Here is a 22,774-nt window from a genome sequence, read left to right as displayed (position 1 = left end):
ATTGAAAGACATCACTTCTGAACACATACAATTAAACCCAAGGCAAAAGTCTAAAGTGAGGGCCCATGGACCATCCTAAAAAGACATCGTTCCCTGAGAATCCTCAATATTGGTGCCTCGCACACCAGTGTTTCTCCGTGGGACACTCAGATCTCTTCATCAGGATTCGTTAAAGTGCTTCTTAAAATGCAGAATCCTGGGGTGCACACCCTCAGAGTCTCCAGAGGTAGCGACTGGTAGTCTGTATTTTCATAGCCACCAGGATAACTAAACATGCTCAGGTTTAGCACCGCAGTCTACATCGGGTCACCTGAGCATCGACAATTCTGTCTCACGGGATGGGGGGTGCCATGTGTGTCAGGGTGCTGTCCTACCCATGTGTCTCCCCTGATTCTCAGAACTGACAGTGCTGCCCCATTGGGCACGAAATACCACCGTTTCACAATGCATACGCAGGGCGCCCGACTGAAAAACAATCAGTGATAGGAGAGGGGACAAAACTCAGCTTCCTGTTACCTTGTTTCACTTACTGTGGGACGAGTGATCAATTCAAGGGTAATAAACCAGTGAATGAGTGAATAACATGACTCGCGTTAGTCCCACGAGTGCCTGGAAGAGCAAGCCTGTGCACATTGAGAACCATAACAGCCCATCTACTTAAATGTCATCCTCCACAGATCTATATAAAGGTTACTTCCACCCAGGCAGTGACTCCAGAAGGGCAAGAATCATGTATGAACACACTCTCAAATCCAGAACAGAACCTGACAACAATTAGGCTCTGAAGTCTGTGTTTAGCGAGTGTGGAATCTCAGTGATTCCAGCTCTTACACCTTGCCTTCCCATCCCACCACACACGATATGGCCCTTATGTCCAGTTCTCCCGGGGCTGGGGCCACGGAACCCATTTATAGGACTGGAAGAATCTGATCATTTAAACCATCCCCCAGATTATCATCAAGAGTCACCTGCATTTCAGGGATCAGTAATCCCAGAAGCTTTGCAGTTCAGGCAGCTGAGGGATTTTTATATCAGCTCTGTCTTCTACTGTGACTGCCTGGGTGACATCAGACAAGGAACTCTGTAAAGCCTGAACTTTTCCTTTCAGGAATAATCTAATTAACAAATCTCGTTGACCACTCAACAAATGTGATGTGAAGATCAATAATTTACACAGGAGTACAACATTCACTAGGTCGTGGATTTAGAATCAGAGGAAAATCATTTTAGAAAGATTGACAGAATGTAGCTTTAATGCGAATTTAAGTATTCTTAACTTTCAGTAAATCATCTTCCCCTACTTATCACTTCACCCAAGTTTAAAAGATGTCTGAGAACAGGGATGAGTGTGTCAGCAATCTGAGACCCAATAACCTAAAATGTCACCTAGGAAAAAGAGGGGAGTAACACATTTTTAAAAAGCATGGTGAGGATGGCGGGGCCATCCCCAACCCCAGACTAAGAAGCTCTGAGTAATAGCTTTCCTGCCTGCCTGGGGCATCAGCTGATGTGAAAATCCACCCAGAAACCTCACTGTCCAGCAGCTCTTCCATAACACAGGCTACACTTTCTCAGAATTAAGAATTGCGTCCAGTAACCACTTCGCTGAAGAATAAAGACAAAGGAGAACAAGAGAGTTCTGCCCCTCCCAAGGGAGAGCCCAGACCTCGGGCTGCATGCACTGCGCCCACCTCCCTGGAGAAGAATAAACTGGAGAAGGGCGTTCTGCGAAACTGCTGCAGCAAAGGTTGAGATGGGAACAAATTGACCAGCTGGCCAGGGACAGCCCCCTCCGTCGCTGCCTTGGCGGCTGCCTCAGCCCTCTCAGCCCATCCTGCCCACCTCCGGTGGCTAAGCTGTCAGAGAAATTGCTTTGCGACCTGGAGCAACAGAGGCTGCCCTCAGGCCAATCTGCGGAAAAGATGGGAGCTAAACCCCCAGCTCCCGAGCGGCAGGCTCCATACCCCCGCCAACACCCCGACGCCCCCGCACCCTACCGCAACCCCGGGGAAATATGACCCGAAGAAGTGTGACCTGGGAACGAGGGGCAGCAGAGGCCGCCCCCACGTCAGGCCTGCAGAGAGATGGGAGCTTATCCTCCAGCTCTCCAGGGGCAGCCCCTGTCCTCTCCACCTCCTGATCTCACCGCGCCCACCTTCCAGGAGCAATCAGACCAGGTGTGGGGTGTCAGGCGAATCTTGCGCCAGAGAGGACGTCCCCAGGCCAGGTCAGGGGAGAGGAGAAGAAGTGGCCCCATTAGGCGGGGCAGCCGGCCGTCGCAACTGCCTCTGCCCCTCGACCACATCGGGCCCGTCTCCCAGGAGCAAGCTGACCTGGAGACGGGCATCCGGCTTCTTGGGCAGCAGAGGACGCCCCCAGGTTTGGTCACGGGGAAGAGGAGAGCAAATTGACAGGCTCCGCGCTGCAGGTCTTCTACCCCCGCCATCGCCACCCCCGCACCTTAAAGGCACCGCCCAGGGCGCCCCTCCCCCAGCAGGCTGAGTGGGACAGGTGCGTCTGGTGACCTGGGGCAGGAGAGGCCACTCCCACACCAGGCCATCGGGGAGACGGGAGCCAATCCACCAGCTCCCCAAGGCAGCCCCTACCCCCGCAGCAGCCACCACTCTTGCCCATGACCTCACAGTGGCCTTCTCTAGGGAGCAGGCTGACCTGGAGATGGACGTCCGACGAACTTGGGACAACAGGGACCGCCCCCAGGGCAAACCATGGGGGGAAGTGGGAGCAAATGGACAAGTTCCATGGGAAAACCTGCCGCTGCTGCCACCACCCCCAAAGTACCAAGTCCAACTCCCGGGGTCAGGCCGACTAGGACACACGCGTCTCATAACACAGGGCAACAGCGACCGCCCCCAGGACAAGACGCGGGGAAGATGGGAGCAAATGGTCCGCTCCCCCGCTGCAGGCCCCCGACCACCGCCACCCCTGCACCCTGACTACCCTGCCTCCCGCCCCCAGCAGGCAAAGTGGGACAGGGGTGTCCCGGGACCTGGAGCAGCAGAGGCCGCCTTCAGGCCACGCGGTGCAGACATGGAGCTAATCCACAATCTCCTCCGGGGCAGCCTCCCTATGCCTGCAGCCACCACCTTACCAGCCCCCTGACCGCACTGCACCCATCTCCCAGGAGCAAGCTCACCTGGAGTCGGACCTCAGGCAAATCTCCGGCGGCAGACGTCGCCCCCAAGCCAGGCCGTGGGGGAGAGAAGAAATGGAGCAACTCCCTGGAACACATCCCCTGCCCCTGCCGCCTCCGCCGCCGCCTCCCAGGAGCAAGTTCATCTGGAGACCCGCGTCCCGCCTCTAGGGCAGCAGAAGCCGCCCCTGGCTCCGCCTCCGGGGAGAGCGGAGCGAATTGATCGGCTCCCCCGCGGCAGCCTCCCTCCCCCCGTGGGTCCCGCACCTTAACGGCCCCGCCCCCACTCCGCACTCAGCAAGCTGAGTGGGACAGGAGTGTCCGGCGACCTGGGGAAGAAGAGGCCGCTCCCAGGCCCAGCAGCCGGGACAAGGCAGCTATTCCACCCGTTCACCAGGGGTAGACCCGCTCCGCCCCTCTGCCGCTGCCACCGCCCTCTGACCTAACCGCCCCACCTACCAGGAGCAAGCTTACCTGGAGTGCAACATTTGGTGAATCTCCGGCGGCCAAGCCCCACCCCAGGCCAGGCTGCAGGGAAGAGAAGAAATCGATCAGCTTGCCCGGGCAGCCTCCCAACCGCCACCGCCGCCGCCGCCGCCCAAAAGCATTGCAATAGCCTACCGGGGTCAGGCTGACTGCAAGGATGTGCACTTGCCTTCTAATCCTGGCCAGGTCCCTGAGCACCTCCCTGCATCCCTACACTCCCTGCACCTCTGCACCCCTGCTACTCTCTGCAATTCTGCATCCCTCCTCCCCCACATCCCCTGAAATGCCTGCGCCCTCCACAGCCCCTGCACCCCTGTCACCAGTTACACTTTTGCGCTGCTTACACTCCTGCACCCCTGCATGTCCCACACACCACCTCTTGGGCCTTTGGCAGAGCCTCTGCTGTTAGACCAATGCACAGTGACTCACTCTTTGCCAGTATATGATGCATCAGTGGACGTCAGGGGTTGCCTGCAGGAAGGTACATGTTCCCGGTCACTAGCCTGGGCCACTAGGGTGATCTCTGTGAGGTCACCCAGGACGGGTTCAGAGATGCTGTTCTCTGGGAAGAGAGGAGTTGAAACCGGTCTTGAGGGCAGAGCTGTGCTCACCAGGCCGTCCACGCTTCATGTTTTACACAGGGCTTCGGAGAAGTGAAATGGATCCGGCCAAGTAATACCGGCCTGCTGTGAGCCCACCTCAGTCCTGGGCTCTGAGTCAGACCGACTGGCTCCCTCAATCAGGGCCCAGTTTGGGCACCTGAATGGTCCCTTTGAGGCATCCCAACAGTTCTCAGGATGAAGTCTGGCTGCTTCCACCCCATGGCCCTCCCTCCTACTGTGCTGGCCTCAGGAAGGTTCCTTATATGGGGAAGAAGGCAGCCCACACCCTACCCCACCCCTCACCTTTCTCTAACCCAGGCTGGTGCTCTCTCTGCCCCTCAGAGTCTGGGAAGCCATCCCTCTTCAGTTATGTCCCTTCTGAGATGGACTTGCTTCCACTCAATTCTAGGCGAGGATGCACCATGGAATGCACTGGGTAAGAGAACCAAAATAAATAATTTCTTCTGTGAGGTTGTCTGTTTATCTGCTGGGGCTGGGCTGTGTGTAGTTTGCTACAGCTATTGGTGTGAGAGGCTAAAACAGCCTGTGTGTCCTTGTTTTCATCTCCCCGCTGTCTTTGGGTTTTCCCTAGACACTCCTGAGACATTTACTTCTGTTAGTATTATTCCTGTTATTACACACGGGCCCTACTGACATGGAGGTAAGGTGTTGGGGGAGCGGGACAGAGCAGGGCATCTGCAGTCCTGTGATTAGTTCTCATTGAGCCTGTGCCCTGAGCTGTGACCTCCACAAGTGTGTCTCTTTCCCCCCACCCCAATTTGGGTGACACAGAAGGGATTTCCCTTCTCCCAGGTTGGTTAGGCTCTGGTAAAATAATTTCTCATTAAAAAAACAAACAAAAAACAACTTCCCCCAATGAAACAGAATGTTCTGGGTGTATTTCAATACAGTTATTTTCTCCTCTCCAGGCAGGAAGCATGAGGAGTTATCCTCTGACCTTCATTCTGAGAACAGGACATGGTCCTGGATGTAAAATACATGAAAAAGAGCATGGGGCCCCTCTGACTGGCCCCCTGGAGTTGTCACACTCTGATTTCCCCACACTGAGCCTCCTGCTGGCCTCAGGGACCTGTTAAATCTGCCTGCCCCCGGGGTTCTTACAAAAGCAGGTTCTGCCTTGGGAGCTGTGACTCTCCAAGCCTGCCCGCTGTTCCCTTTGCAACCTCTCTGGGTTGGAAGCAGCTTTCCCCCTCAGTCTTCTGGGATCTAAGAAGAGCAGTGGGTTTGCAGCTCCCTCAGATTTGGTGTTATTTTCAGGACAGGAGGAAGAACTTCTGAGCTCCACACGAGCTGGACCAGAGGCTGGAATCCTCCCTTCCTCTGCCACCGTGCAATCAGTGGCTGTGGTTCTAGCCGAGTTTCTGAAGATGTGGACTTAAACACACATATCCCAGCCCTCACAGGAGCACACAGTCCCATAAATCCCCCTAGTTTCCACTGGTAACTATGGAGCCGATGGGGACACGGGTTTCGGGACCACAGAGGCCTGACTGCACGACTTGCTCCGTGGCCTATTTACGTGGTTGCTCCGGGCCTTGTCTGAAGTGGCTTGCTTACCACACCTGGTACGTGGGAAACACAAAATAAGTACTAGAACCTTCACTTTTTCTCCCTCCAGGGCCTTCAAACGTAGAAAGTAATAAGTGAACTCAGACAGCCTAGTCACCACAATGAGGTCCGTCCAGCCTGGCTCTCCTGAGTGATGGGCACTGACTTGCACCTTAACTCGGAACAGTAGGGGAACTGCCTTCCTCTAACTGGGCCTCTCCCCACACCAGGCACGCCCGCAGCTCAGACGGGGCCAGCTCCCCAACTGAGGTGTGTGCTGGTGGCTTCAGTGTGACCTGGCCCTGCCGGGACATGAACCTGCAGTGAGTGAGGTGGAGGGTCGGGTGGAGGGGGGTCCCTTCTGGGGTGGCAGGGGGCCCGGTAGCACCCCTCCCAGCCTGGTGCCTGGGGCTCCCTAACACATCCTACAGCTCCTGGGTTGGCTCCGGTCCTGGCCACTCCACACACCCTCCCAGTATCTTTTCATTATGTCCCTTTTCTGCTTTTATCAGCGAGAAGTGGCTTCTGTTGCTTGTTCAGTGAAACAGTACATCGGGAAACCAGACTACTTCTAACATCAGTAAAATACCAACCTCGGTCAGCTCGCCGGGCAGACCGTGCAGCACAAAGGCCTGAACAGGGCTGTGCGAACGGCTTACGTGAAGGGTCCTCAGCATCTGTCTTCAGAGATACAGAAGCTGATGGTTCAGGTAAAACCTCAGGGTGGGATTGAGGAATCCAAAGCTGGTTGGTTTCAAAGGCTAACTGGTCAGACCAGACCCCTGAGCTGTGGTCAGAAGCCTGGCTCAACGTCACGCAGACTCAGCGCCCTAAGTGCCGGGTGGGGCTGGTGCTGTTCCCTTTGCAGGCTCTCGTTGGGGATTCACTGTAGCCCCTTAAATACAGCAGAAATTCCAGCCCCATTAGCCCCCACCCTGAGTGTTCCATGACACAAATCCCGGGAGTGTTTAATTTTCATCTTTGTTTAGGAGGATGAAGGTGGTTCAAGAGAAGACATAAATTCACACTTAGTGACACAAGGTCACAGCCAGTACTTCCTCCAAGGAGAGCTATGTGCTCCCACAGTGGTGGCTGGGGGCTCGGCAGAGACCCTCTGCTGGTCCCAGAGGGACTCGCTCCTCTGGCCACAACTCATGGGTTGGACAGCAGATCCAGAGGGTGACAGAGCATCTTTCCTGGGAATTTGGAACTGACACATAGAAATCAAGTTCACTCATCTGGAGTTTGGCGGAGGGGAGGGGCGGTGGTTGGAAATCAAATGAAACCAGAGCATGAGAGACACTTAGAAGTGAAAGAGCGAGAGACAGAGAGACTGAGCTTGTGAGAGCAAATAGTCAGAAAGAAGGCAAACAATCAGGGGACAGAGGAATTCCAGCTCCTGACTGTCTAGTCTGTCCCAGCCCATCAATGACCCCGTGAGATGTTTAATAACATTCCAGTTTTGCAGATTAGGAAACAGGCTGAAAGAGGTGGGGGCTGGGTTTGGGTGCACAGTTAATTCAATTGCCACTGGACCCCACACTTCCCATTGCCTGAAGGCACCCTAATCCTCACTGGGACCCCTGTGGTCCCCTGACAGCCCAGCACCCTGATCAAAGGGACCCTGCGGGAGTGGGAACCCCTCTTGAGTGTGGAGAGTTCCCTGCCCCGAGATGCCATGCATCAGCAAGCTCCCGCTCACCCCAGGTTAACATCAGCCCAGCTCTACAGTCTCCCAACCCGCTTCCCTCCCTGCCAGGCACCCCCAACCTTACCACCGAGTGTACTGCAGGAATTCAGGCACAGGGATGCCCAAATCAACACGATCCCACCGGCTATAGAAACAGCAGACTCCCAGCCCCACCTGGGTTGCGAGGGGACAGAAGGTGTCCTCAACTTTCATGTGTCTAAAACAATCTTCTTCAGCTGGAGGTTCTAGAGAAAAATAAAAGGTCCAAAACATAGTTCGGTGAGGAATTCCTCCAAGGACCTGACTCCAGTGTCTACAACCATGTGTACCTACCCCCGGAATTGGGGTGAAGGTGGATTATTGATCAGCACAACCCCTGGTGGCCCAGCTCCTTGGCTTGGCTGCCCAGAGGGGGCTGGGGGAATGGGTAAGGCCAGGGCACTCAGGAAAAGCACAGAGGACCTGACCTCTCCCTTCTGCACTCGTAAACCCTTCTCCAAATCTCAAGGCATTGGACAGAGATCCGCCACAATAATGAGATGCTCCCATCTCTTCACTCACTCCTGTCGGTTCACTTACATGCTGAGCATCCACTGGGTCCCAGGACAAGACACATAGAATGGCTGATGGGACAGGCTTGGTCCTTCCCCCTGGAACCTGTTCAATCTGATCAAAGAATGATCACTCATAAAGAGTTTCTCAAAATTATACAGAGACCAAAGACCAACTGCAGAGTGAACCAAATTTAAAAATATATATGAAGATCCCCCAGTCTCCCCGCCTAAGGTTAACAGCATAAAGCAAAAAATTCTTGCCTTTAATCACCAGGGAAGTTGTCACCCCCTCTCAGGTGGAAAGGAGAGTTATTCTTTGAGCACGTCACAGAAGTGCTCCATCGGATTGGACCAGGGCATCTACATTCATTCAGCAAATGTGTATAAGCTCCTACTACATACGGGAATCTCCTAACTAGACCGTTCCCAAGGCTCTCGGGCTTTATCAGTCAACAAAATAGACATGACTCCCCATCACTGGGGGCTCAGAATTTTAGCAGAGGAAACAGGCATCATGTTGGGGTAGCAAGAGTTTGGATAAATTTTTAAAAAAGAGTGATATGAGCAAACTCGGGTGATGGCGGTGGGGTGGGAGGCAGGCAGGAGAGAATAAGGCAATCCTGGCAGATCTCACGGAGTAATGAACTTGAAGCAGAATAGATCCGGAGGAAGAAGGAAGAGCCGGAGCCAGAGGCCCCCAGAGTGAAGGGGAGAGTGTGGGCAGAGAGGCAGAGCACGCCGGGTCCTGAGGCCTTTGTGACGACTTTGGCTCCTAATGACATGGTGACCCGTTTAGTGAGTTTTGAGGGGAGGGGTGATGTAGTCCAACTTATGCTTTTGTGTTTGTGTTTTTTGGGGGGAAGTAATTTATTTATTTTAATGAATGTGCTGGTGATTGAACCCAGGATCTCAAGCATGCTAAGCATGCGCCCTACCACTGAGCAACACCCACCACCCCCAATGTATGTTTTTACAGGCTCCCTCTGATTCTGTGTGGATGAGAGATTGTAGGAAAGCAAAGATGGAAACAGAAGGCTATTGGTATCCAGGAAAGGCTGAAGGTGGCTCTTAGGAGGGCGGGGAGCAGAGAGCAGGTATTTAATTAAGACAGAATATCCAGAATTTTCTAACAAGCTGGATTTGCTGTCTGTGAGTGTAAAAGAAAGAGAGAGAAAGGACATGGTTCCAACATCTGGGCCTGGACAATGGGAGGGATGTCCTCTCCGGATGGGAAAGGGGATGGGAAAAGGTGGGGCTGAGCAGGTGGAAAGGGGCTGGTATCAGCTCAGTTCTTCAATGTCATGGTTAAGGGGTGTGTTACATATTGCCACAGAAGTGCCTAATAGGTAGAGGAATCTGTTTTCTTTTTCTTTTTAACATTTAAAAAATATAATTAAACATATTAATTGTATTATGTGAATGATTTGGGAATTTTGTTTCATGCCAAGTTATATGTTATATATAGCCAAATGGAGCATATATCAAAAAGGGGAGAAATGAGGGCTTTCACATAAACTGACTGTCCGTAACGTAGGTAAAATTTCAATAAAACCAGTCTTCAGGGCAAAAACCTCATCTCGGTGTTACATAAAAATAAATGAAAAACGACTATGTTGATGTACCATTATTTCATGTTACATAATAGCCCCAAACTAACAGTGTTTAACTATGAGGCTTGTAGAAATACTATTCGCTTTATTCACATAAATACAGAAGTGCAGAAATGTTCTAAGGTAGAATTAGCATCTTAGTGGAAATAATACATATTTGAGCATTTTACATGATATATATGTACTGATTCAAAATTTGGAAAAGTAATTTCATAGTAGAACATATGTATGAATGTGAAAGCAAGATGAATGAAAGGAAAAGAATGTGATGTGAGTCTCAGGGATAAAGGCTCAGATGGAAAGGGGAAATCAGGGAATTTTGGAGAAATCGAGAAATTGATGGCATGCCAATTTCCAAGGCTGGGTTGCTTCCACCAAAGGAATAGCAGAGAGAGAGAGGAGAGGCCCAGGAACCCACCCTGGGGAACACCCACAGTATATGTTTGGAAAAAACAGGAGACATTGGCAAAGGACCAGCCAGCAGGCCAAAAGCAGAAACAGACAGAGAGATGGGCTGGGGGTTGAGTGAAGCAGGAACACGGGGTAGGAGGGATGGAAGAGCTGGGTCAAATGCTGCCGAGGGGCCAAGCATGATGAGGAGTCAAAATTGACCACTATATTTAGCAACATGGGGTCACTGATGGCCTTGACAGGGCAGTTTCCATAGAGCGAGGGATCAGGCGAAAAGCCAGAATGGGTGTAAAAGGGGATGGCTCAAGAGAAGATGCAGACAGTGAGTTTAAACAACTCCTTAAAGATTTGCTGCAAAGACACAGGGTGGCAATTGGTGGGGGTGAATAAGGGTCAAGGAGTGCTGTTGGTTTAAGAGGATGGACGTTTATATACTGATGGTGCCAACTAGCAGGAGAACAAAATAGATGAGGCAGTGAAAGAGAGGATGGTTTTGGGAGTGAAAACCCAGAGAAGATGGGAGGGATGGGGCCTCGGGGACTTTTGGAGGAACTGGCTTTCGATGCCACTTTTAATAAGCGGTAGGGCACCGAGAGTGACGTCACAGACATCAGAAGGCGAGCGGATGCGCTGGGAGTTGCTTGTGAAATTTCTCTTCTGTTGGCTTGTTTGCTTGTTCAAAGTAGAAAACTAACCTTACCAGCTGAGGAACAAGGAGGAAGAAAGAGTTACTGGAGCCATGAGCAGAAGATAAGAAAGAGCCTTCCAGGGAGAATGGGACAGTAAAAAGGGCAGGGGGAGGCGGGGGAGTGCGCTCCCAGAAAGTTACATTTTCTCTTTGACGTCCCCAAATGTGTGACGTGTTATTACCCTTCCTGCTGTCTACAAAATAAAAATTAATTATGGTTCAGAGGAAATGCTATTTCATTCTAAGAGGCTGCCTGTTTCTCAGGAATGGTCATCTTAAACTGCAAATATTACAAACAATGTTGAAAAGATGAACCTGTGTACCTAAAATCCCCTATTTTCTATTAATCTGTTTACTACTTAGTTCCCCTATCAATAACACATAACAAATACTGCCATGATGGAGGTACATCGATGCTTAAAAGGAAATGAGATCTGTATCCTTTTGCTAAATTCCATGGCTTCCTTAATATGCAGTTCCACTTGGAATTTAGGAATGTCTGGTATAAGAAGTGAGAAACAGTTTGAGAAAATCCCGACTCAGAATTATACATCACAACCACATCTCACAAGTATATACAGCCGTAAAAAAGTTTAAAAGCAAAACTCCGTAACTACTCTTAAAGACCTTTGCAAACCTGGGCCTGCCAAGATGTTTCCAAACTGGAAAGGAACTCCAATCTCTTGCCTGGTACCGGACCAGGGGCTGGCCAGCCTTTTCTGTAAAAGCGAGAGAGTAAATATTTTCAGTTTTGCAGATCATTTTGTTGTAACCATGCAGGTAGGCAATAAGAAAGCTAAGAGCACTGGGAGATAGGAAACAAACGGGCATGCCCACACTCTCCCTTCCACTCAGGGCAGCTTCTCTGTGGTGGGGAGCTTTGCCACAATCACTTGCTTCTTTTTTCCATTGGTTTCTTTGTTTCCACCTTACTGCTCGAGCTCAGAACTTCAGGTGGGCCTGGTCCTTCAGCATCCATGCAGAGAAGGCTGAGCGGGGTTGGGAACCCCACCTGATGGAGAAGAGAGATTACTGGGAGGGACATTGTGGAAGCCACCATGACACGAGACAATCACACCTTCCGGGGTGAAAGGGAACAAAGACAAGGGAAGGACACAGTAGTGGGACCCCTAGGTCGCCTGCCAGGCTTGTTCTCCCTCCACGGCAACCATGGGGGCCTGGGGGGTGTTGGGCTTCAGCTACGGTGATTAGGATGAAGGGACTCAATATAAAGGACCCTCCAACTCCTCACTAGGTTCCAAACGCAGCCCCTGTAATTCCACCCTTTGAGTTTCTGGAACTCTGCTGGAAGAATACATGAGCAGGCCAGAACCAGAGCCCAAGCCAAACATGACAGGGGCTCGTGGGGCTGTAACCCCATGCTCAGTGGTCGGGGACTCCTTGCAAATCTGCAGAAATCCCTGTTCCACCTCATTCCTGGGAGAAACCCCAGATCTCCTCCTGCTCTGTCTGTTCTTCTCTTGAGGCTATTGTCCTGGAGGGATGCTGAGTCCTTGAACCTGGTCCTCCAAACGTACATAAGCAGCCTGTTCAATAAAACAAATTATGCACTTTTTCACATTTGCCAGTTTTTTGATTCCAGAAAGGCTGTGGGACTCATTCTCACAGTCTCCTGTGCCCCCACCACATGGTGGCCCTCTGCTCATGTAAACACGATTTCCCACAACTGCACCCTGCCTCCCAGCTTGTCAGAGGGGGGTGTCCCACAAAGACACAGGTGTTTGTGAGGATCCTGTCCCCCAGCAGAAAGCCTGCTCCTGGAGCCACGGACAGGGATCTGGCCTCCTAAGCCGCTCAGCTCAAATTCAAAGCCTAAAGTGGGGGCCCCGAACATTGCTGAATGACTTTCTGAATCACCTGGACTGGAGGGGACTGATTTTCTTTCCAGGAATGGAGGTAGCGCAGCCTCCATTTTCAGGGCTGACCTTGACGATGGATCTAGTTCCCCCGACTGCACCGCAGGAAGGAGTGGCCCTTCCATCCCACAGGTTGGAGACCCAACCCAAGGGAGTACTGAAGCAGTGCATTGCTGCCAGGTCCAGCATCCCTGCAGAGTGGCCTCTGCCCTTGAATGACCCCCTTCCCAGGGCCTTTCTTGCCCGGACACCACCACACCCCAGGCTGTGCCAGAGCTCTGGGGCTCTGCGTGTCCAGGGCACACAGGTGGCACCTGAGCCAGGTGTCCCCTGGGCCTCAAGGGAGAGAGGTCTGCTTCTGCATCAGGGGAAGGTGACCCCACAAGGCTGGCAGGACACTCTCAATATGGACCTCCAGGAGCCCTGGGAGCAGTTTCCCTGCAGGTGTTAAGAGCCATCATCAGGAGGGCAGGGCCCTCTTTGTGCAGACCATCCAGCAGTGCTGGGCCCACGTGCTGACCTCAGAAATCTACATGCCCCCAGGATACCCCAGGCAACCTCACAACTTCGTCACTTGGTGACCTGGGTACCACGAGCTCCTTGGCCATCCCATGAGGGTGGTCCTTGCAGGCATGGTCTCCAGGTTCTCCCGTTGAGAAATCCCCCTGGGTTTCTGTGGTCACAGAGCAGACACCAGAAGATTCTAGTCCTGCAGTGACCCCCACAGCAGTCAGCTCCCCTGTGCATGTCCAGGGACAAATGACAGCAATTTATTGCCCGGTACCATGATGAACAAGGGGGTGGGATTCCATACTAAGTTCAGGATCCTGGTAACTCACTCTGCACCCCAAAAAGCTTCCATGAGAAATGTGTGTATTGGGATGTCTGTGCCCCTAGAAGAGCTGTTCCTGAGGGTTCCTGGGACCCTCCAGCCCCTCTCAAGGTTCTCAGATCCTGGGTCTAAATTTCTATCTGCCTCTTTTGGTGTACGGCCACCTGTGTCTCGTGGTCATGGGTCACTTTATTGCATGACTTGGCATGTTCTTAGTGCTCGTCCTCCACCCCTGCACTAGACTCCCAAGATGTTCCCACTGACCCTTGGCTCCCTGGGTGGCTCAGGGGGCCCTAAGTCTGCACCCTTCACTCTCCTCCTCTACCCCCACCTCTGGGGCCACCCCTAGGTGGACTTGGAGGTGTTTGTAAATGAGTCTTACACAAGGACATGTCTGGACAAAGCAGGACCCCACCCCCGGAAAACTCACCTGCTCCCTTCTCAGAAGAGGACCCCACAGCCCCACATTGCCTCCCAGGGGTCTACTCAGGACACAGTCCCCCAGTTCTGGGCAAGGGGTCTCCCTGGAATCCTTGCTTCCAGGAAGAGTCTCTCTGTCCTTCTTCAGAGTTTAGAGGTGTTCCCATGTCCCTGACCACCAAGATGCCCAGCACAGTCCCTTCAGTGACCTGGAGAGACAAGTAACTTATGTGGCCACAGGTCTCACAGGACACACCTGCTGGGACCTCAGGCTAAAGGGCTGTCCTTCTGCCTTCTCAGGTGTGGCTCCCGTGGTAACTTTTTGCAGGGGGCCCAAACGGGGAGTGTGGCCCAAAGCAGTTCATGGGGCTCTCTGGGCAGGGAAGATTTGGGCCAGGTGGCCTTGCCTGGTTTCCCTGCTGGGCCACTCTGAAAACCCCCGCTCCTCTGGCTGTGGCTGGAGGCCCCTCAAACCTCAGGGCGGGGCTCTTTCTCTCAGCCTCCACTGACTCCAAAGCCACGCTGGTGCTGGCGAGGGGAAAGAGCTTTCTTGCCTTCTTTTGGCCAAGTTGCCACAGGTGGATGCTGCGGGGAGCTGGAGAGAGAGGTAGCACTTGCTCAGATGTGAGTGGTTAAGCAATTTGACACCCTGTCAACTAGCCTTAAACATTGGAATGAGGTCTTTCCCGGTAAAGCTGGAAGTTACTTTCAGTAACTTGTCTAAAGATTTCTTTTTTTTTTCCACTTAAAGACTCATAAAACCTCTCCCAGGTCATTCCTGGTATGGACCATTATCCAGGGATCAATCAGGAAATGCAGGAGGAGAGGGGTGGGTGTGGGGGAGAGGGGAGGTTAGATCAGAGCCCACGGAGAGGAGATGCCCCTCCCAGGAGCCTCACACTGGGCAGTGGCTTCTGGCATCCAGCTCTCCTGTTCTCAGGCCCATTCCATCTGCGGGGTTTTCCAAAAACATAATGGTGGAAGGGCCATGGAGGACACCTAGAACTTCCAGAATAGACAGGGGGAGCAGAGTTACCATGCTGGCCCTGGGTTTGGAGACAGACCTGCAGTGGAGACCACAGGCTTCTGAGAAGCCAGTTTCGAAATAAAGGCAGTATGCACTGGAATACCCGGCTCGAGAGAGTGCTTCATCATAGACATGTAATTTACATAGTTCTCACCACTAAATTCTGTGTTCCCAACACGCTACATGAATGACGGCTTCAACACACATTCATCTCTGAGATGTGAAAAAGTGTAGAGCCGCTCTTTCATCCTGCATAATGGGCATGGCTACACTTAAGAACACTTACCAAGATTTCTCAGCAAGAGCCAATTTCGAAATAAAGGCAGTTTGTGCAGGAAAACCCTGTTGGAGTGAGGGCTTCCCCATACACATGTAAGTTATAGAGTTCCCCTCACCATGAAACGCTGTTCCCAACATGCTACATGCATGAAGGCTTCGACACACATTCAGTTCTAAGCTGTTAGCATGTGGAGAGCCGCTCTTTCATTCAGCACAAAAGGCATGGTTACACCCAGGAAGATTTACCCAGATTTCTCAGCTGCTTCCTTCAGCCAGATTCAAAATAAAGGCAGTTTGTGCTGGGAAAGCCTGTTGGAGCGTGTTCAGAGCTGTTTCGGGCTCTGTCCCAGCTGGAGGGTGCAAAGCCCAACCTCCAGAAAGAGGGACCAGGACCCCACCCGCCAGGTGGTGTTGCCTTTGTAGGGGAACAGTGATCTTTGGGTAAGATATATTGCGGCTCTCTCTAAAAACTGCTTTGACTTAAGTTTGCATCCTAGTCACCAGTTCCAGGACAACAGAAAAGGCATACCCTACATCCCTTTGCACTCAACTCTTCCCAAAAGAGCAAATATTTGTCCATGAAAATACCAGCTGCTCTTCTAAGGCCCACTAAATACCCAGCAGTGTGGGCGGTGCACTCTTGATCAGGGACAGGTGGAGAGGGAACAGCGGTCCTCCAGCAGGCTTGGCCTGGTGTGGCAGCTGCGCTGTGGGTGCGTGGTGGGGAGGGAATGCAGGGAATCCTGTTTGAGGGGCCTCTGTGCACGCCTGCATTATAGTCTGAGGTTTCATACAAAGGCTCCAGGCATCCTAACTGGTCAGATACAGCCCCCACCCTTGGGCTGGAACCACCAGGAGATAAGTACCTGTAACAGGGACGGTGCCTGGTGTGGGGAGAGGTCATGGGACCCTCCGGGGGCAGGGGCGGTGGTGCTGGGGAAGGCAGGGGATGCAGTGAAGGGTGGAGGGAGCAGGGTCCTTTGCTTGGGGGTGCGAGTTCTTTGGGAGACCACAGGGAATGGCACACATCATCCCCACCCTATACCCCAAATTCCTAGCCCCGCCAACACAGGGGCTGCTCTGCACCCTCTCCACGTGGCTCTCCTGTAAGACCGCACCCAACCAGGCATCTGGCACCCTGCCCTACCTCCCCTCTTGGGACAGATCCCGTCTTCTTGGAAACTGCCTAGCAGCGCGTATTCAAGGCCGGCAGCCGGCCTGGCGGATCTGCACTTCAGGTGCCCTACCTGGCCAGCCGTGCCTGCCTGGGCTCAGTCCTCTATCTTGCCCACCGGTAGCCTGGGTCCACTTCCGGTGCAAGCGGAGGCCGCGGAGCCCAGGCTGAGCCCCGCACACAGACAGGTGAGGGTGCCCCCGCCCCGCTGCCCCGCCGCCCCGCCCACTGTTGGCAGCATTGCCCCAGCCTCCGGCCGGTGCCACCTGCAGCTGAGGACCTCCGCGCGGCCCCGCCCGCCCCGGCCCCACCCAGCTGCCCCATAAGCCTCCCCCCACCCCCGTCCTGGCCGCGCCCTTGCTCCCATTGGCTCCGAAATTTCTGCTCTCGCACGTCTAGCCTCGGGAGGACGCAGACGCAAGCGCTAGGGGAGGGCCCCGCGGCGTTGCCATGGATAAAGACGCCGCGCTCCTCGCGGGCTGGCGTGCGCTTCTGGGGCAGGCAGCGGGCTCCGGAAGTGTGCAGCTGCCCGGGACCATGGCGGTGTTTGCTGCTGGGGATGGCGGCTTGCTTGGCCGGGCCACTAGTTCTGGCCGCGTCAGTCGGCGGCCGACATCCTTTCTGGGGCGGCGTCTCACAGACGGTAAACGTACGGCAGCGCCGTTGGCGGGGCCAGTGGACATGGACCGGGGTGGGATCCGGGTTGGTGTGGCGGCCGGGGAGGGCTGTGGTGCCGGGGAGCGGGTTGGGGCGGGGGGGACAGGGCTGGGGCACAGCCTCCGGCTTTCCTCCCCCTCGGGCTCTGGGGCTTGGACCGCGACTCCAGGTAGCCCTGCGTGGCCGCGGCCTCCCAGAACCCCTGGGAAGGGCAGGTGGAGGACCCGTCTTTTATGAAGCGGGGCCTTACCCGCGTTTTGAAGAGCCCCAGAATCAGATGTTGGAATAGGGTGGTTTATCAGCCTTGTATATCAGCAGGGAAATTTCAGTTCCATCCAGATGTTGGCTCCTTCGCTAAAACTCAGGAATAAGACAAGGGTCAGTGTCAATTAGCAGTTATCTAGGGCTTGACTCAAAATAGACTGTGCGGGGTGTAGAGATGGTAGATGGGCCCTCCCTTTCAAGGTTGGTAGTCTTCTGGGATTAGAGGCCTCAGTTGAGGATTACATCCTCATCTGCAGTAATGGAGGTTGTGGGAAACATTAACACAGAGAAGGGAGGGGTGTTGCTGCGGTAACTCATTAAAGAAGCCAGGACACTTGCCTGGCTCTTGTGTAGGAGAGTCTCGCCTAGGGTAGGGCAGCAGTTATCAAAGTGAGTCCGAGGCCCCTGAGATGCAAGACTATTTTCGTAGGAACGCCGGGAAGTCACCTGCCTTTTGCACACTCTTGCACTCCCGAGTTTCCTGTGGGGTTTTCCAGGGAAAACCTAGTCTGTGATATCACAAAACAGGTAATGTAGAGGCAGATAGAATTAAGCTCTCACCAGTCCAAAAGAGATTCTCAGAAATTAAAATCACTGCTATTCCTCTCATTAATGATTTTTGTTTAGAAAAATATACTTATTTTTTGCTTAAGAGTATTAATGGTATCATGTAGTAGGTTGTTATTATTTTTAAGTGAACTCATAAGCATTTTTTAAAGTTCTTATTTAACTTCTAACACAGGAACTATTGATAGATTTAACCCACATAAACAGCAGCCTTTTGAAGTCCTCAGTATTTAAGAGTGTACAGGGGTCTTTAGGCCAAGAAGTTTGAGATTCCCTGGAGAACGGGTGCTCAGGTACTAGTCAGGTGCTTAGCGTTGATAGACAGATGCCAAGATGTCTTCTGCATGTGCTCCCGGACTCGAAATAATTGGCCACACAGAGATCGGTGGGCAGTGCCTCCACTATACAAACCAGAAGCTGCTGAACGTGTCTTGAGTCTAGGCCATGTGCTGTGCAGAGATTCCCATTGTATCTGTTCTATCTAAGCCGGGATTCCTGTGCAGAGACCTGGCTCTGAAGACCCGCTCTCCTTTGCTCCCTGCCAGGTACCTTCTGTGTTATGTCAACCCTCCGGAGGGCTTCAGCCTCCGTAGGGGCGTCTGTATCCACATCGCCTTCCTCCTGAAGACCCTGCTGAAAATGGAAGAGTCGGTGCTGGTGATACCCCCTTGGGGCCGCCTCTACCATTAGCAGAGCCTGGACATCCACCAGGTCCGGATTCCCTGGTCTGACTTTTTTGATCTCTCAAGTCTCAACAGAAACATCCCTGACAATGAGTACGAACAGTTCATTGCAGGTGAGATGGTGATCGTTTAACTGGGGCCAGACGGTTTTTGTTCTGGTTCCGATGTGAACATCGGGCCGTCTTGCTTCGGGTTTGTCAGTCTGCTTAGGGGCCGTGCTCATGTTTCCTGCACTGCAGGTGAATTTGGTCTTTCCACAGTTTTTCTCAGGAAATATATCTGAAGTGTATGAGCTCTGTGTTCCCTCCCCTCTGAAAACCCTGGCCTTCTGGTGAGATGGAGCGGTGACAAGGAGGCCACTGCCACAGAGGCCTTGTCCCAGCAGGACTCGCTCCCTGGGCAGTAAGGGCCATTCTTACCTGAAGGAAAACACGATGTATGTGTACCATGGGCCACGTGCTGGAGAAGGTATGTAACCTCTCATTCAGTATAATTTGGTCCTGCTCAAGCTTCCCATTTTACTTTTTGTAGGAGGTAAGATTTGAAGATTTTCTTTGAATACAGCTATTTAGAGCTTATCTTTTTTTTTAATTGAAATGTGGTTGATTTACAATGTTTAGTTAGTTTCAGATATACAGCTGTTTTGTTAGTTTCAGGTATACAGCATAGTGATTCAGTTGTACATATACATAGTCTATTCTTTTTCAGGTTCTTTTCCATTATAGGTTGCAAGATACTGAACATTTTCCCCTGTGTTCTACAGTGAATCCTTGCTGTTTGTCTGTTTTACATATAGTAGTTTGTAATTGTTAATCCCAAACTCCTAAGTTTGTTTCCTAAGTCTGTGAGTCTGTTTTTGTTTTGTAAATAAGTTTATTTGTATCTTTTTTAAAAATTCCACATATAAGTGGTATCATATGTTACTTGTCTTTCTCTGTCTGAGTTATTTCACTTTAGTGTGATAATCTCCAAGTCCATCCATGTTGCTGTAAATGGCATTATTTCCTTCTTTGTTACAACTGTGTAATATTCTTTTATATCTAAATACTACATCTTTATCCAGTCATTTGTCAGTGGGCGTTTAGGTTGCTTCTATGTCTTGGTCATTGAAAACAATGCTGCTGTGAACATTGGGGTGCAGGTATATTTTGAAATTAAGGTTCCCTCTGGATATATGCCCAGGAGTAAGATTGCTGGATCAAATGATGTCTTTTTTTAGTCTTTTGAGGTATCTCCATATTGTTTTCCACATTGGCTTCACCAAACTACATTCCCAGCAATAATGTAGGAGGGTTCCCTTTTCTCCAAGCCTCTCCAGCATCTATGGTGAGTGGATGTTTGAATGGTGGCCATTCTGAGTAGTGTGAGATGATAACTTATTGTAGTTTTGATTTGCATTTCTAAGATAATTAGCGATATTGTGCCTTTTTTTCATATGCCTATTGGCCATTTGTATATCTTCATTGGAGAATTGCTTGTTTAGTTGTTCTGCCCATTTTTGGATTGGGTTGTTTATTTTTTTTTCTTATTAAGTTGTATGAACTATTTTTATAGTCTACAAGTTAAGCCATGTTCAGTCTCATCTTTTGCAAATATTTTCTCACATTCCATAGGTTGTCTTTTCATTTTGCTTATGGTTTCTATTGCTTTGAAATAGCTGATAGGTGTAACTAGGTCCCATTTGTTTATTTTGGCTTTTATTTTCTGTTGCTTGGGTGGATTGCCCTAGGAAAACACTGCTGAGATAGATGTCAAATAATGTTTTGCCTATGTTTTCTTCTGAGAGTTTTTTAGCGTCTTGTCTAATGTTTAAGTCTTTAAGCCATTTAGAGTTTGTTTCTTTTTTGGTTTTTTTTTTCAACTCTATTATATGCTTTCGATTTGTGGTTACCCTATTTTTCAAGTATATCAACCCATTATCATATCTATTTCCTTTAGACTGATAATCACGTAGGCTCCAACACATCCTAAGAATAATGAGAAAAAGGAAAAAGAAAGAGAAAAAATCTATCTTTTCTTGCTACCCGTCTCCCTTTCCCACCTTTTTGTATTTTGATATACTTTTTCTTTTTTACATCTTCATGTTTATTGTCTTGTAACTCGTTATTTCATTTCCAATGATGGTTTTCCCATTTGTATAGCATCCTGCTTCCTTTCTGTTTAGAGTAGAACCTTTTAATGTCTCTGTTTGGTTCCATAATGCTGAATTATCTCCCTAACCCCCTCCACCCTGAGCCTCTGAATACTCAGTACAGGGAAGCCAAACCATCCTAGCCTTCATCAGTCTTGGGATGCAATCTTCAGAGTGGGAAAGAAGAATCATTGAAAAATAATATTCTGTTTGTTGCTTTCTACCCTTGCCCAGAGAGTGAGAATCACCTCTGAAGGCGGAGGAAGAAAGATGGGGGCATGGGGCACAAAGTCTTTTCTCCTTTTGCTACTGAAAAAATGATTTCTTTTGTAATTAGTGATGATGCCCTTTAAATTGGTAAGATCGAGATTCCACAGCTTCAGCGCCTGTGAATAACCAGCTGGGAGAAAGCTCTCCAGGGCCCCTGCAGTGGGAAAGGCAGCCCCTCTGAGCACCTGTTGTTCTGTATTCTTCCGGCCTCCACACAGTTTCGCTAGGCACTGTGCAGGACGATGCAGTTCCCCAAGGTGGAGGACTGGGAGACCCCTGCTTGGTGGCAAGCCACAGGAGCCCACACTTGAAGGACAAAATGAAGAGTAGTGGGGCGGGCATAGGAACAGAGGATGGTTGAGACCCAGGATAGTTTCCTGGAGGCCAGCAGGTGAGACTGGCGGGGCAGATGGGGCCCTGGTGCATGGGCAGTCCTTGAGGGATCTGAAGCAAAGATATGAACCAAGATACTGGATTCGTGTGGGGGTAAATCGCCCCCTGGAGGCCACGTGGCAGTGCAGCGAGCCCAGGAGGAGAGGGCATTTCCCCAAAGTTGGGTTGACAGATCACAACCAACTCACTGGGAACCGAGAGGTACAGAGATATTGTTAACATTTTGTCCCTCTTCCTGGAAAAAAAATTGCTTCCTGTTGAATAGCCTGTGTAGTTAGTGAGAATTAAAGACATGAAGTAACATTTCCTCAAAATTCATCCATTGTGCAGTTGTTAATAAGGGTCAAATGCAAACTTGAATAGATTAAATCAAACAGTCATCATCGTATTTTAAAATCTTTTAAAATAAAAAATCTTGCTGTCTTTGTTCTTCATTTCAGGGTTCACTTGGTGATAATAGTAACAAAAGCAACAGCAAACCTTTAAAGAATTCTGTCCTGCTGTTCAAGGAACTCTGTGTTCATGACAAACAAATGAGGTGGCACTTTACAGGAAGGACAGTCATTAATCACACAGCTAGTAAATGGCAGGGGTGGGACTTGAACCCAAGCTGTCTGACCCCAGAGCCCCCTCTCAGGCCCTTCAGTGCAGCTCATCACTTGGTATGCCCAACAGAGGCCAGCATTAAAGAGCAGCATGACCTTGGCTGCTTGGCCTCTGTTTCTTCATCTGTAGAATGGGGGTGTGGGCAGTGAACTCTGTGAGCTCAGTGGTCACTTCCTCCAGCTCTGCTATTCTACTGCTTTGAGTTAATTTAAGAAGTATCCGAGCCCCTGAATGGCCCACCCATAGGCTGGCGCTTTGCTAGGCCGTGGGTTACGGAGAAAAATAAGATCAGCCTGCTTCTCCAAGGAGCCTGTGTCCCTCCACGGCAAACGGCTCTGAGGCCCAGGCTCCCTCGCTGGCAGTCGGGGACTGGGCAGGAATGTCTGATAGAAGATGGAGGCAGAGCCCTTCCGGGAACAGTGGTGGCCACAGAGCTATCAGGAGCGGGAGCATCTGTCCAGGCTGCTGAGAGGGGGGCCCTCATGAGGCCAGTAGCCCCCCCAAACTAAGCCCTCAGGACAAAGATCCAGCCATTCCTGCAGTGTCACAACAGAGCCAGTCCATCCTCATCACTGTGCCCCTGTGCTCCTTTGTCCTGGGGCCTCTCTTCCCCCTACACCCAGAAGACTCATCTCTCTCTCTTCTCTGAGTGTCCCCTCACTTCACCCATGGTCCCTGCTTCCTAGGCCACCATCTCTGGAGTTGACGATTTGCCCCCTCACACTCTCCGTTTGATCAGGAGCCTGGGTTGACCTCCTTGTGCTCACTTTCCCCCATGAGGTGATTTCTCCTCCTCTCTTGGGAACACCTGGAAAACCCAGTCCATTCCTAGC

The 22,774-nt window shown here is 51.3% G+C and overlaps 3 long non-coding RNA genes across 4 annotated transcripts; 1 reads left to right on the top strand and 2 right to left on the bottom strand.

Annotated features, from left to right (window-relative positions):
• Positions 1-1,276: 1,276 nt before the first annotated feature.
• LOC140695026 (uncharacterized) lies at positions 1,277-6,673 on the bottom strand. Its single transcript, XR_012070716.1, has 6 exons — positions 6,402-6,673; positions 4,543-4,671; positions 4,067-4,199; positions 3,626-3,679; positions 3,155-3,349; positions 1,277-1,386 (listed from the first exon to the last, which is right to left on the bottom strand). It is a non-coding gene; the product is annotated as an uncharacterized lncRNA (long non-coding RNA).
• Positions 6,674-7,672: 999 nt separating this feature from the next.
• LOC140695027 (uncharacterized) lies at positions 7,673-14,099 on the bottom strand. The gene is made up of 6 exons (XR_012070717.1): positions 13,901-14,099; positions 12,192-12,308; positions 11,587-11,773; positions 11,399-11,480; positions 8,078-8,164; positions 7,673-7,743 (listed from the first exon to the last, which is right to left on the bottom strand). It is a non-coding gene; the product is annotated as an uncharacterized lncRNA (long non-coding RNA).
• Positions 14,100-18,403: 4,304 nt separating this feature from the next.
• Positions 18,404-22,005, top strand: LOC140695028 (uncharacterized). Of its 2 annotated transcripts, none has more exons than XR_012070718.1 (3): positions 18,404-18,654; positions 18,802-19,009; positions 21,776-22,005. It is a non-coding gene; the product is annotated as an uncharacterized lncRNA (long non-coding RNA). The 2 variants fall into 2 exon arrangements; XR_012070719.1 differs by lacking the exon at positions 21,776-22,005 and adding an exon at positions 21,010-21,218.
• The last annotated feature ends 769 nt before the right edge of the window (positions 22,006-22,774 follow it).

This window comes from Vicugna pacos, unplaced genomic scaffold (genome assembly GCF_048564905.1).
Source record: "Vicugna pacos unplaced genomic scaffold, VicPac4 scaffold_123, whole genome shotgun sequence".
In the NCBI taxonomy this organism is placed as follows: Eukaryota; Metazoa; Chordata; class Mammalia; order Artiodactyla; family Camelidae; genus Vicugna; species Vicugna pacos.
This window is presented reverse-complemented; position numbering and strand designations above follow the sequence as displayed.